Genomic DNA, 10,953 nt, shown 5'->3' with positions numbered 1-10,953 from the left:
GGAGACCTTCCAAGCCGAGCAGCGCTGTAACTCTTTCTGAGCCACGCAGATAGCCAGTGCCCTGGGCCCCAGCGGCTGCGTGCTCCTGTGGTGCAATCCTCTTTATTTCCAAACTCAGCCAAAGTTGTTTCCCCTTGACAATCCCCGGCCTTCCCCTTGCTCAAGCGCCCAGCCAGCTCCCGGGCCATAAACCCCTCGGGTTTCGGCTGAGGGCTGATACATTTGCAGGGGTCACGCTGTTATCGCTGGGGTTTCGCACTCCTCCTCACCACCCCGTGCACAGGCAATCCCCTCTGACCCACGGGACCTTTCCCCCCCATCAGAGACCCTCCCCGTGTGGATCTTCGTGTGGGCAGACACCCTATTGTTTCAGCAATCCCTCCATAAAGCAGTTGAATGGTTTAGGTTTATCTGGGGAGCAGGGCAGTGTTACACCCGGGAGGGATTCCTGATGTGGTTTTCCTCCCTCGCCCCAGCACCGAGCTCAGCCCTTTCCTAGAGCAGCTCCGCGCAAAGTTGTGGCTCAGGCCACAGCATGGGTCCTGGGAAGCTTTCCTGCCCCGGGGGATGAAGCCTCTGCCCCTCCGAACAGCAGGGACAAGCAATCTGCAGCGCCGTCTCAGGGGATTAAGCCCCAGCCCTAATCCTAATCCTGCTAACCAGGATAACCCGGCGCTCGCTGCCAGCACCTCGAGCCTCCCGCAGCCCCGTCTGCCCCGACGTCGTCAGCACCCGCCTGGGTGCCAGCTCATGGTTTCCGATGGCTGCCGAGGACATCCACAGCCAGGCCAATCCCGACTTCTGGCTCGCCTCCTCTGTTTATTTTCTAGAAGAAGAAAAGCTTTCCAAATCCTCTGCCCTTTCCACGAAAAGGTCAGCGGTTTCTGTAAAGCGGGCTTTACAAGGATGCTAACGCTTAGGTACCGGGAATTTCAGGGCTCTCTGAAGAAACCTAGACACTGAACGTCCTCGGGGCATGGAGAGCTCTTCACAAATTCCCTTCGGGGTATGAAAAACCTCATGAGTTAAAAGGAAGGAGGCAAAGGGCAGCACCCCCCTCAGTTCTGCTCAGCTCCCACCGCTGATCGTGTCAGGGCTCAGATGAGATCCCCGCCAGTTTAACTCTGCTCTAACCTCCATAAACAAGATTAGACCCAGATTAGAGCCGGCGTGTCTGTGTAAGGTGCTTAAAATAAGCACCTTTATATAACCCCTTCTCCGAATTTGAGTGCTTTGCAGTCCTCCAGGATTTAGGCACGCTGTGTCCAACAGAGCCTTCATCTCCGGATGGGAAACCAATGGCTGGAGGAGCTGGGGGCGAGGACAGGCTCAATTATTTCCCCCATCCCAGAGGCACACCCCAGCCCTGCGTCCCTGCTCCGTGCCCGAGGGGCAGAGGCACCGAGGCCGTGCTGAACTGATGGAGCTGTGCCGCAACGTGCGATCGAAACCGCGCATCGACCGGCGGCGTGGGTGACCCCGATGCTGGGGGCACGCAGGCCGAGCTGTTTGCTCTTCCCCTGGAGCCCCCACCGAGCCCTGACACGAAAGGCTAAATCGCCTGCCCGATAAGATTATCGTCCCCGTGATAACCGGGGTTTTTGTGGCACGGCACAGCCCCGCCTGCCCCCTTGGTGCTCCAAGCCGGCGGCTGGGTGCACGCGCTCCCAGCGCACGCCTCCTCAGGGCCTTCCTCCCTTTCCTAGCAGCTTCCAGCCTGGCCCAGCTGCTAATGCCATATGAATATGTACCGGCCGGAATGAGGCCTAATGAGCCCTAACGAGCTTTGAACCCGTCCTACCGGCTGGTTGAGCCGGGCGCTGCTCATCAGGGCACGCTCCCCGCTCCCAGCCGTGAGCGGGCCTGGGCCTGGTTCCTTCCTGCAGCTGCCTTTGATCTCCTATCTTGGAGCATAATTAGGAGGTGGGGGCTCTGCCTCGCCCCCTGCCCTGCCTCCCACTCGCTCTGATCCCCCCGAAGAGCCGGGCAGGGTGAGATTTGCCATGGCTCCGGGCTTTTTCCATGGCTGTGGCAGCAGGAGAGCGCGGATCCCTGCCTCACACCCCAAACACGGGGCCTGCAGCCCAAATTGGCCCTCAGAGGCCACCCCGAGCCACCCGTGTCCCCGTGCCAGGGCATGACGGTGGCTCCTGGAGGAGCTCTGTGCCAGTGGGGAGCTCCTGAGGCCTGGCTTTGTGGGCTGCAGCCTCCAGGGCCACAGCAGAAAGCGCCGCGAGTGCCTGGCACCGAGGTCTGCACCCAGCAGAGCCGGCTTGGCTGCTCCATTCCTCCTCTCCCACAGCTCCTCCTCTTTTCAGAAGGAAACAAAAACAAACTCTGGGCCAGAAGTGGCTTTCCTGGAGGACACACGTGTGAGCGCCGACACAGGCTGCTGCTTGGTCCCGGTGTCCAAACCCCTTGTAGAGGATGCCCACAGCCAGCCCCGGGGTCAGCACGCACCCGAGGCACAGCCCAGCAGGCACCTCCCTACAGTTTTGGGTAGCAAACACACGTTTTTGTAGCACTGACAGCCTCCTTAGCAGGATGGAGAGTATCCTGAGAGGCAGGGGTGTACACCCAGCCCCTGGCTGCTTCTAAAAGCCCCTCCGGAGCACATTTCCTGGAGCTCAGCTTTGTCCCAGAGCCTCGTAAAGCCTCCCAGGCAGCGAGGCGTTTCCCCCTTCCTGCCCAGAGCTTTGCACTGATGTGTTTTTAAGACACCCGGCCTGTTAGTCATGCCCCACGCACCCTCCGCAACCATCCCTCCTTCTCCCTGGGAACTGCCACCGCACCACTGACCTCGGCCAGCCTCCAACGGGGCATTTACCGGGGCTCGGGGAACGCTGACACGCGTGGAGGTGGCAGCTGTGACACCGGGCAGTGCTCCAGCACCAAAACGGCTGCTCCACGCGTGTCCCATGCCACTGCCTCAGCCCCTGCAGGCACCAGGGCTGTCTTGCCCGGTCTTGCAGCTGCCTGCCAGCCCCTGCACAAACACGGCCCCGGCGAAGCAGCCGCCCTCGCCTCTCACCCGCCCTGCGCTTTGCTGGGCTCCAAGATCAGCCCCGATTGCTTTGGGAGGTTGGTTTTCTCCCAGAGAAATCTCCCATCTCACCTCCTGTTTTCTTTCTTCTACTTCTATTCTTTTTTTTTTTCTTTTTTTTTTCCATTCTCAGCTCCATCTTCTAATTTGTTCCCCGTTTTCTCACTCCTTCCCCCCACTCCTGTCTCAACCCCCTCCTTTCTTTTCCACACACCCTTTTTAACGCTTTTTCTCTTCTCCAACGTCCTCTTCTGCTTTCCCGTCTCCCAGCCTAACCCTCCTGTGCTGCTCCCTCTGCACGACAGCACAATCAGACCAGCAGTCAGCAGCCTCCAAAATGCAACCAGCTGCTGCCCGCAGGCCACATCCCTGGCACACAGCACAGCAAAAATTCCCCTTGCTGCATCCCACGGCCCTGAACCCACAAAGCCCTGTCCCGAGGAAAGCCACCCAGCATCATCTCCTGGGGGATAACCAAGAAGCCGGACGGGGCCGGTGTTTTAGGCTGGAAAAGCCTTCGGGGTTGTTGGTAACTGCGGCCAGCGCCTTGCTCTCCACCTCACCTCGCAGATTTGTACCTGCCCCAGGAAGGATGCTGAGCGGGGAGGGAGGAGGCCACCCATTCCCTGCAGCACAGCACCCTCTAGCCTCCGCTGGGGCCGCAGCTCGTTGCTGGTCCCAGGGAGCACCTCCAGCACCAGCGCTCAGCCAGGCGGCCTCCTGTGTGTCCCCACACATCCAGCCCTGGCGGCCCGAGCAGCGGTGACACAGAGGATTTCAGGGGAATTTGGTGGAAGATTTGGCTCCCCGCTGCCTCCAGACCCCCAACCCCTTCCTCCCTTGCTCCCCACCACTCCCACCTCCCCCCAAATGCCCCCTTCCTTTCTACACCTCCACAAAACAAAGCTCCTGCTCTTTGCACCCCAACACCACCCCCCTTTCCCCCAAAACACAACTGCAGCCTTGCTCTTTGTCCCCACCCTCCTCTGAACGCAGGCTGTGCTCCCCACCTCCCAGCCCAGCCCAGCCCCAGCCCCACTATTTTGGCACGAGGCCGTGCTTCCACCTCTGCTCGCTTTATTTATTTATTTATCTATTTATTTATTTATCTATTTATTTATTTATTTGTGTATTTGTGTATTTATTTCCATAAATACTGCTCACTAGGAAGAGGCTCTCGCCCACCCCCCAGGCAGTACAGAAGTGCAGGTTTTTTGTCAGGGACCGACAGTCCCACCGCTCGGTTCACGGAGCAGTTTGCAGGGCTGCAAACTCATTCAGCACTACTTCTATCGCAGCTTCTGCAGGGAAAGTATTTCACAAGCAGGCACTGAAAAAAAAAAAAAAAAAAAAAAAAAAAAAAAGAAAAGCGTGGCTTTAGCAGTCTCCCTGGCTGGCTTCCTGAGGCTGGATAATCATAGCCCTTCCAAACTCCAGCCTCAGGAACACGGCATGATGGCAAATGTCAGACAGACCACTCGGAGTTCAGCAGCAGACAAACAGCTTCCTTTCTTCGCTGTGACATCTTGGGAATGCTCCAGGAGCAGCTCACACATCTCCCTGGCTGTGCTGTGTTCATTTCTTCCCTCCTGCTCTCCTCCGGCAGCTCCCTTCCCAGCTCAATCGCCCTGCCCGCTACCTGCTGCTCAGGAGCTGCCTCCCCTGCGCACCAACACTCCTCTTCGTGCCTGCAGCTGTGCCTCAATTTGCCAAAATTTGTGCCAAAGGGGCAGAAACGGCTCCCAGCAAACAAAAAGCAGGATCGCAGCTGGCTCCTGTTGGGAACAGGTCTGCTCAGCTTGGCAGTTTTTGGCGCATTGATGGGGATTTCACCTCGCCAGGCTCCCTGGACAATTCAGGAGCGTTGTGGCACGGATTCAGCTGAGGGAGATACTGAAGGAGCCTTCCCCTGCAGGGCTGGGGCTGCCTGGGGAAGCAGGCAATATCTGAGTGCCACGGAGCACCCAGAAGCAGGAGGCAGACCCCGTACTCCCCCAGCACCCAGGAACTTGGTTCCCAAAGCCTCTTCCCCCAGCCAGCAGCTGTGGGGTAAAAGCAGTGAGCTGGCTGTCAGGAATTTGTGGACAGAACCGGCTGAGCACAGCCTGGTAAAACACTCAGCTCAGTGGCATTTCTCTTGGCCTAAAGAATTTGGGAACGCAGCAGCCTATCTGCTCTGAAATGGTCAGTCCCTGTGATAGCAGGCAGAGCCCTCTTGGTTTGGCAGAAAACCAGAAAAAAAGAGTCGGAAAGTTGCCTTCAGCCACAGGAAGGGACCAGGCACCTCTGCTCTACAGGGGATGAAAGGGTGGACAGCAGGAGCCCGGTAAGGCAGAGGTTAGTCACCAAGTTCTATAATTAGGAAATAAATAGCGTGCTAAATAAACCCAGAGCAGAAGCTTTTGAGGAGGGCGACAGAGCTGGAAGTTGGCAATGAGCAACCGAATGAGAATGTGATGGAAAAATACTGAGCAGGTGGGCCATGTGCCACCTCCACGGCTGGCTTGCATGATGCAGCCCTTCTCCCATCGCTGGCATTTGTCTCTTTACGTTGTCAGCTCCTCAGGACAGAAGGCCAGTCTATTTAGAGATCAGCAAAGTGCCCATTACGCTTTTAGACACCATTTTCAGAAAACACATAAGAGTCCAAAGAGCACTGTGCATCCAGCTCCGACAGGCTCTCAAGCGGCTGAGTGCTGCAGCCGCCGAGCCAGTACCTCGCAGGCGCTGCAGGGAAGGCAGAGAGGAAAAATCATTGCCTTTATTTCCATCTGTAAAGCTTTTCTGTGCTCACATGTCCCTGACAGGCACTTTGCTTACTTTCAGCTGGCAATCAAACCCTGTCATAAGAGATGTTTTCTCTTTTGCTCCTGCTGCACTGGTGGGGATCAACACCCCGATGTTTCCTCCAGCAGAGAGGTTTCCTAAGAGGTGCAAAGTCCCTGGGTGTCCTTCAGCACGGTGAGTTTGCTGACCAGGAGAAAAGCTGGGCCAACGGAAATGAAGCAGAAAAAGAGCCGGTTCCTTACGGCAGCAGCAGCCAAAAGAGAGAGGGATGCGAAGAATAAAACGTCACTGTCACCAAGGCGTTGCACTGTCACCAAGGTGTTGCACGGCACGGCTCAGCCTGGCCTTGCACTGTGCCAAGTTCTCTCAGCCTGGTGCCTTCCCAATTGCTGGGTTTTTAGAGGTAAAATTATGGTCAGTTTTTCCTCGGCCTTGCTGTACAGAGCTAAGCACCTGCCCAATGCACTAGGCAAAGCTCTGCTCTTCCCATGTCTACAGTTCCCAGCACATACATCTGGCTTTCTTTGCAGTACCCACACTAATCAGAGGAATCCTCCTGTCTCCGAAGCATTAGGATGCTGCTGGACACCCTCATCCCATTCCAGGGCAGGAACATCACACAAGCACCTGCTGGGCTGGAGCTGCCAAATGTCTCCCTACAAAGCAGGCAGGCTGGAAACGGAGCTCAGCTCTTCCCAGCACCCTGCCTTTAAGGGATGGGATAGTTCAGGCTCCTGCTCGGACGGCGTTTCCCCAGCGTGAGCTGTGCACTGCGAGCGACACAGGCTCCTGGCTGCGGGCCACATCCTGCACACGCTGCTCCCACAGCAGCCAGCAGCACCGTGGGGAGCATCGCGGGAGCAGCCCTGTACAAAAGGCCGCCCTATGTTTTACTTCTCTTTCTCAGCAAGTGGGCAGATAAGAGTTTTCTTCGCTGTGCTTTGTGGCGGCGTGCTGAAGAAAGCTCCCTGCTAATAGCCAGGCCAGAGAAATCCCCAACAGCCTCAAGGTATGACGGTAAAAGCCTTGCCTGGGGGCTCAGCACCGCTTCACTGCCTATTTCCCTGCAGTTTGCCCAGCCCACGGAGAGCAGACAAGGTATAACTAGAATTAATCGGACTGCAATTGCGTGTAATCAAACCCAAACATTCTTCAAATACTTGGTTAAGAGGCTGATACAGGAAGTTTATCTAATAAGCCTATCTTGCAGCTTGATCACAGGCATAGCTCGGCAGACCTCAGCCCAGCCAGGTTCACGCTGTGTTTAATTACCACCACGCACTCTGGGCATTTTTACGAGGTTCGTTAAAAGCTGAAGATAAGGAGCTCGGCTCCTGCTTGACCTCAAGGTGCGGGATCGCTCCTACAGCAGGGAGAAGAGGCCCTGAGGCGCTGCTGCTGTTCCTCTCCCACCTTTTTTCGGCTCAGCAGTCCCCGTGCTGCCCTTCCCCGCGCTCCCTCCTTCGCGGTGACTCAGTGCACGGCAGTTACTCATCCCTCCAGATACACAGCTCTCTGGAAAATGTGACTTGCGCCCTGAAAGCTTTCTCGACGTAGGAAGCTCCAACTGCCGGTAAACAGAGGGAGACAAGAGGACTGAAATCAGGGAAAGGATTTTTCCACCCGGTTACATAAAGTGACCAAACACATGGCGAGGAACAGCTGATGCTACTAGGACTGCAACGCGCTGCCCTTTTGGGACACGCTGAGAGGAGCGAGTTGATAAACAGCGCATTGCAGACATTTTTTTCGTTATTACTTGTTTTCCTTTTGTGCCTGACCCTGCAGGCTGGTTTTGGATGAGAGGATTTTGCTGTCGCCCGTCCCGCGGGAGGCAGCCAGACGGCTCCCCCGTGTCTCTGAGGGACCAGGAGCCCTCCTCGCCCCTCAGGGACACCTTGGGCACCCTGAGGTGAGCCCCTGGCCACGCACCGGCCTGGGGAAGCCGCAGCCACCAGTTTGGAAGCCCAACACGGAGCACATCACTGCACAGCCACCTCAGCGGAGGTGTGGGGAGCTGGGGCTGGGCTCTCCTCACAGATAACTCATGGTAGGGCTGAGGGAATGGCCTCGAGTTACACCAGGGGAGGTTCAGGCTGGAAATGAGGAGACATTTCTGTCAGAAAGAGCGGCCAGGCGCTGGGACGGGTTGTGCAGGGAGGTGGTGGCACTGTCCCTGGGGGTGTTGAAGGAGAGGTTGGATGTGGTGCTTGGGGACACGGCTTGGTGGTGACACTGGTGGTGGTGGGCAGCCGGACCAGGTGCCCTTGGAGGTCTCCACTGCCTCCAGCCCCAGCCCGGCCCCGCTCTGTCATGGCGGCGGCTCCCCACAGCCCCCCACAGCCCCCCACATCCCCATCACTCCCGCGGCCGCCCATCACGGCTTGACTGACGGCCCTCCCCACCAATGAACCCGCAGGTCTCCGCCCCTCCTCTCCTCACCCGCCCAATGGCAACCGAGCGGCTGCAGCTCCCGCCCCCTCCCCTCCGCCTCCACCAATGGGCGCGCGAGAAGCGGGGCGGCGCCGCCAATGGGAGGACGAGGGCGGTTGCAAAGGGGCCACGGGCAGCGCGGCGGCCGCAGACGGGCGGGAGCGGTGGCGGCGGCCGGGCAGGGGCCTGCAGGTGAGGGGGCGGTGGCAGGGCCGCAGCGGGGGCCGGGCTCCGTGAGGGGACCTGAGGGGGCTCCTCCGCCCCCGCGCCTCGCGGTTTCGGTCCCGGGAGGGGTTTAAAGGCCCGCCGGGCCTGGGGGGGGAGGCTTGGCGGCGCTGTGGGGTGTAATAAGCGGAGATTTGCTCCTGCTGGTGCTCCTGGGGCTGCCCTGATGTTTTTAAGGGGTGTGTGAGCGGTGGGGTTCCCCTGCAGCTGCCCCCGGGGGGATCCCGTCCCTCAGGTGGGCCTCCTCCGAAGCCATCCATCACCTCCCTCTTGCTCTTCCTTCACGCTTGTCCCAGCTCTGGTAAGTTCCAAAGGTCCCCGCCTGCCCCTGGCAGGTTGGTGGTGGCTTCCACATCATCGCTGCCGCCTCGTGTCGTAAATGCTCGTGGGCTGTTCGTCAGCTGGCTGGCACGGTGGGGGCACGGTGGGGGCACGGTGGTTTACGTGCCCCGTTTATCAGCGGTTATCGCCTTGAGCCATGTCCGTGGTGCTGCTGGGGTTGGCATGTTCCAGTCCACTGATATCGCCTTCCTAGAAGGCAGCGTTGGGCTGTTGGCGTTCCTAATATCTCAGCTCCACACCTTCTTCCATTAATGCTCATTTCCTGTGCTGGAGTGGGGAGTTTTGTGACTGGCATCATCTTTATTCCGTCGGTCTCCACTTCAGCTCCTTCCCCAGATGCTCGTTTAGGTCTTGTGTCACCAGAGCAGCTTGAATAAGTTGTTGCCTCCTCTTGGGTCAGTGGGCACACGGCCTTCCTTAGAGCAAGAACAAGAAGGATATTAAAGAACTGAGAGGTAATATTTGGGTTCTCCTGTCTTACTCTTAAAAACAGTCATTTCTCAGCTCTTGCATTGGCAGGTCCTTAGTGTTCCTGGGTGAATTAGCTGAACAGGGCACAAGGCTGACCTCGGATTCTGTCTCTTCTAGGGGTGCAATCTCTTCCCTCTCTGACCTCCAGAGAGCCATGGAGGTTGGGGTTAACGCTTTCCACCTTGCAAAACTGCTTCTGAAGAAGTTAAGCTAAAAACCAATTTGTTCTGCTCCTCTTGTAAAAGCTAGATTTTCTCTTCAGCGAATAAATAGCAGCTTAAGCTTCCAGCGTTTCATAAAGCTGCGTTATTAAACTTGTCATGTGAAAACCCAGAGATTAATGTGGTGAAATGGTCACTGTTCTGGGCTGTGGTGGAGAGAAGGAAAGATGGCAAAACACCATCATTTGTCCTTGACAGGCACATGGAGAGGTTAGCCAAGCACAAAGTTTCAACTGCATTTATAGGCGTCTTCTGATGTACCATAGCAAATGGTGGCTGTAGAGCAGCGATTCAACCCTTCTGCAGTCTGACCTCACCCAATAATGGAAATGTTTTTGGTGCTGCAGGATTCACCTTGTCCTGTTACTCTTCTTTCTTGTTCTGTCTCTTGTCTCTTCATCCTTTGTGCGCCAGGGCTGGCGGCGCTGGAATTTGGATTAAGTTAAAAACCAACAGGATTTAGCAAAGTCTGTAATAGGGGGTTGCATGCTGAGGTCTTTAGTGTCTATTTCTAGCTGAAGGGTGCTGACACTACCTAGACCCAGCAGATCTTATGTACTCAGGCTTTGTGAAGCACGTCAAACACCACACAAGCCACAGTGTGTGGTGATGAGTTGGGTGCAGAAGGGAGCTGCATTAAAAACCGATAAAATTGGCAAGTACAAACCAGATCCATAGCTTAGCTGGCATTATTGAAAGTTCTGGCTTCTCGTGCCTTCTTGTGATTGTGTTGTGAGTTGGCAATTTAATATTTAATGATACACTTCACCTCTCTGATCCTTGTTTGCAACATGTCTAGACTAATGCTGCCATTAGTGGATTAGAAATGGCCAAGTGCTCAGTCGTCTACCCCACCACGGAAAAAGCAAGCTGGCTTTTCTGCTTCTTGGGAACGGCTCCTGGTGCTCTGAAGCTGCTGGTGTGGACTTCCCAGCAAAGGCCTAAATCTCCAAAGTTTTGCTGGTATGTTGGAGTCGGCATCTGTATTTGCTGAGTCCTCTGGAAGATCTTGTGGTGTGTCAGAGTACAGCTCTGAGCAGCTCTCTGTGGTGTGTGCTATAGATCAACTGCTGCTATATATGGCAAACGAATTTCTCTACAAATATTTGCACTTCATCCTAAATGGCTCTTGAAGATTAAGCTTATAAGCAGTTCAGATAACAAACTGATAAAACTCATCTGGCTGTTCAGACATTAAATTTAAACTCGATTGACTTTGTTACCAAGCAGTTTACTTCATTTCAGTGTGCAAGGGCAGTCTGACCTTCTTATGGAGAAGACAGTCCTGCCTGCCCAACGTACCTGTTGTCTGGTAATGCTGCTGACCTAGCCAGGCAGACATCTCAGCCTCTTCCAGCTCTAGGAAGCCTTGTGTGCCCTGAGGCTTGTCTTTTCTCCAGCTCTATCAGTTGACTTGATAATAAAACATAA

The 10,953-nt window shown here is 56.0% G+C and overlaps 1 protein-coding gene across 2 annotated transcripts in view; it reads left to right on the top strand.

Moving 5' to 3' along the window:
- Positions 1-8,383: 8,383 nt before the first annotated feature.
- The window catches only part of ABHD2 (abhydrolase domain containing 2, acylglycerol lipase), a 35,534-nt gene continuing 32,964 nt past the window's right edge, over positions 8,384-10,953 (top strand). The window contains exon 1 of one of the 2 annotated variants that reach the window (XM_032195308.1): positions 8,384-8,455. The gene's annotated coding sequence lies outside the window, so the exon portion shown is untranslated. Of the gene's footprint in view, positions 8,456-8,737; positions 8,790-10,953 lie in introns of those variants that run through there. The other variant, XM_032195310.1, reaches the window with a different exon arrangement.

This window comes from Aythya fuligula, chromosome 11 (assembly GCF_009819795.1).
Source record: "Aythya fuligula isolate bAytFul2 chromosome 11, bAytFul2.pri, whole genome shotgun sequence".
Taxonomy (NCBI): Eukaryota; Metazoa; Chordata; class Aves; order Anseriformes; family Anatidae; genus Aythya; species Aythya fuligula.
This window is presented reverse-complemented; position numbering and strand designations above follow the sequence as displayed.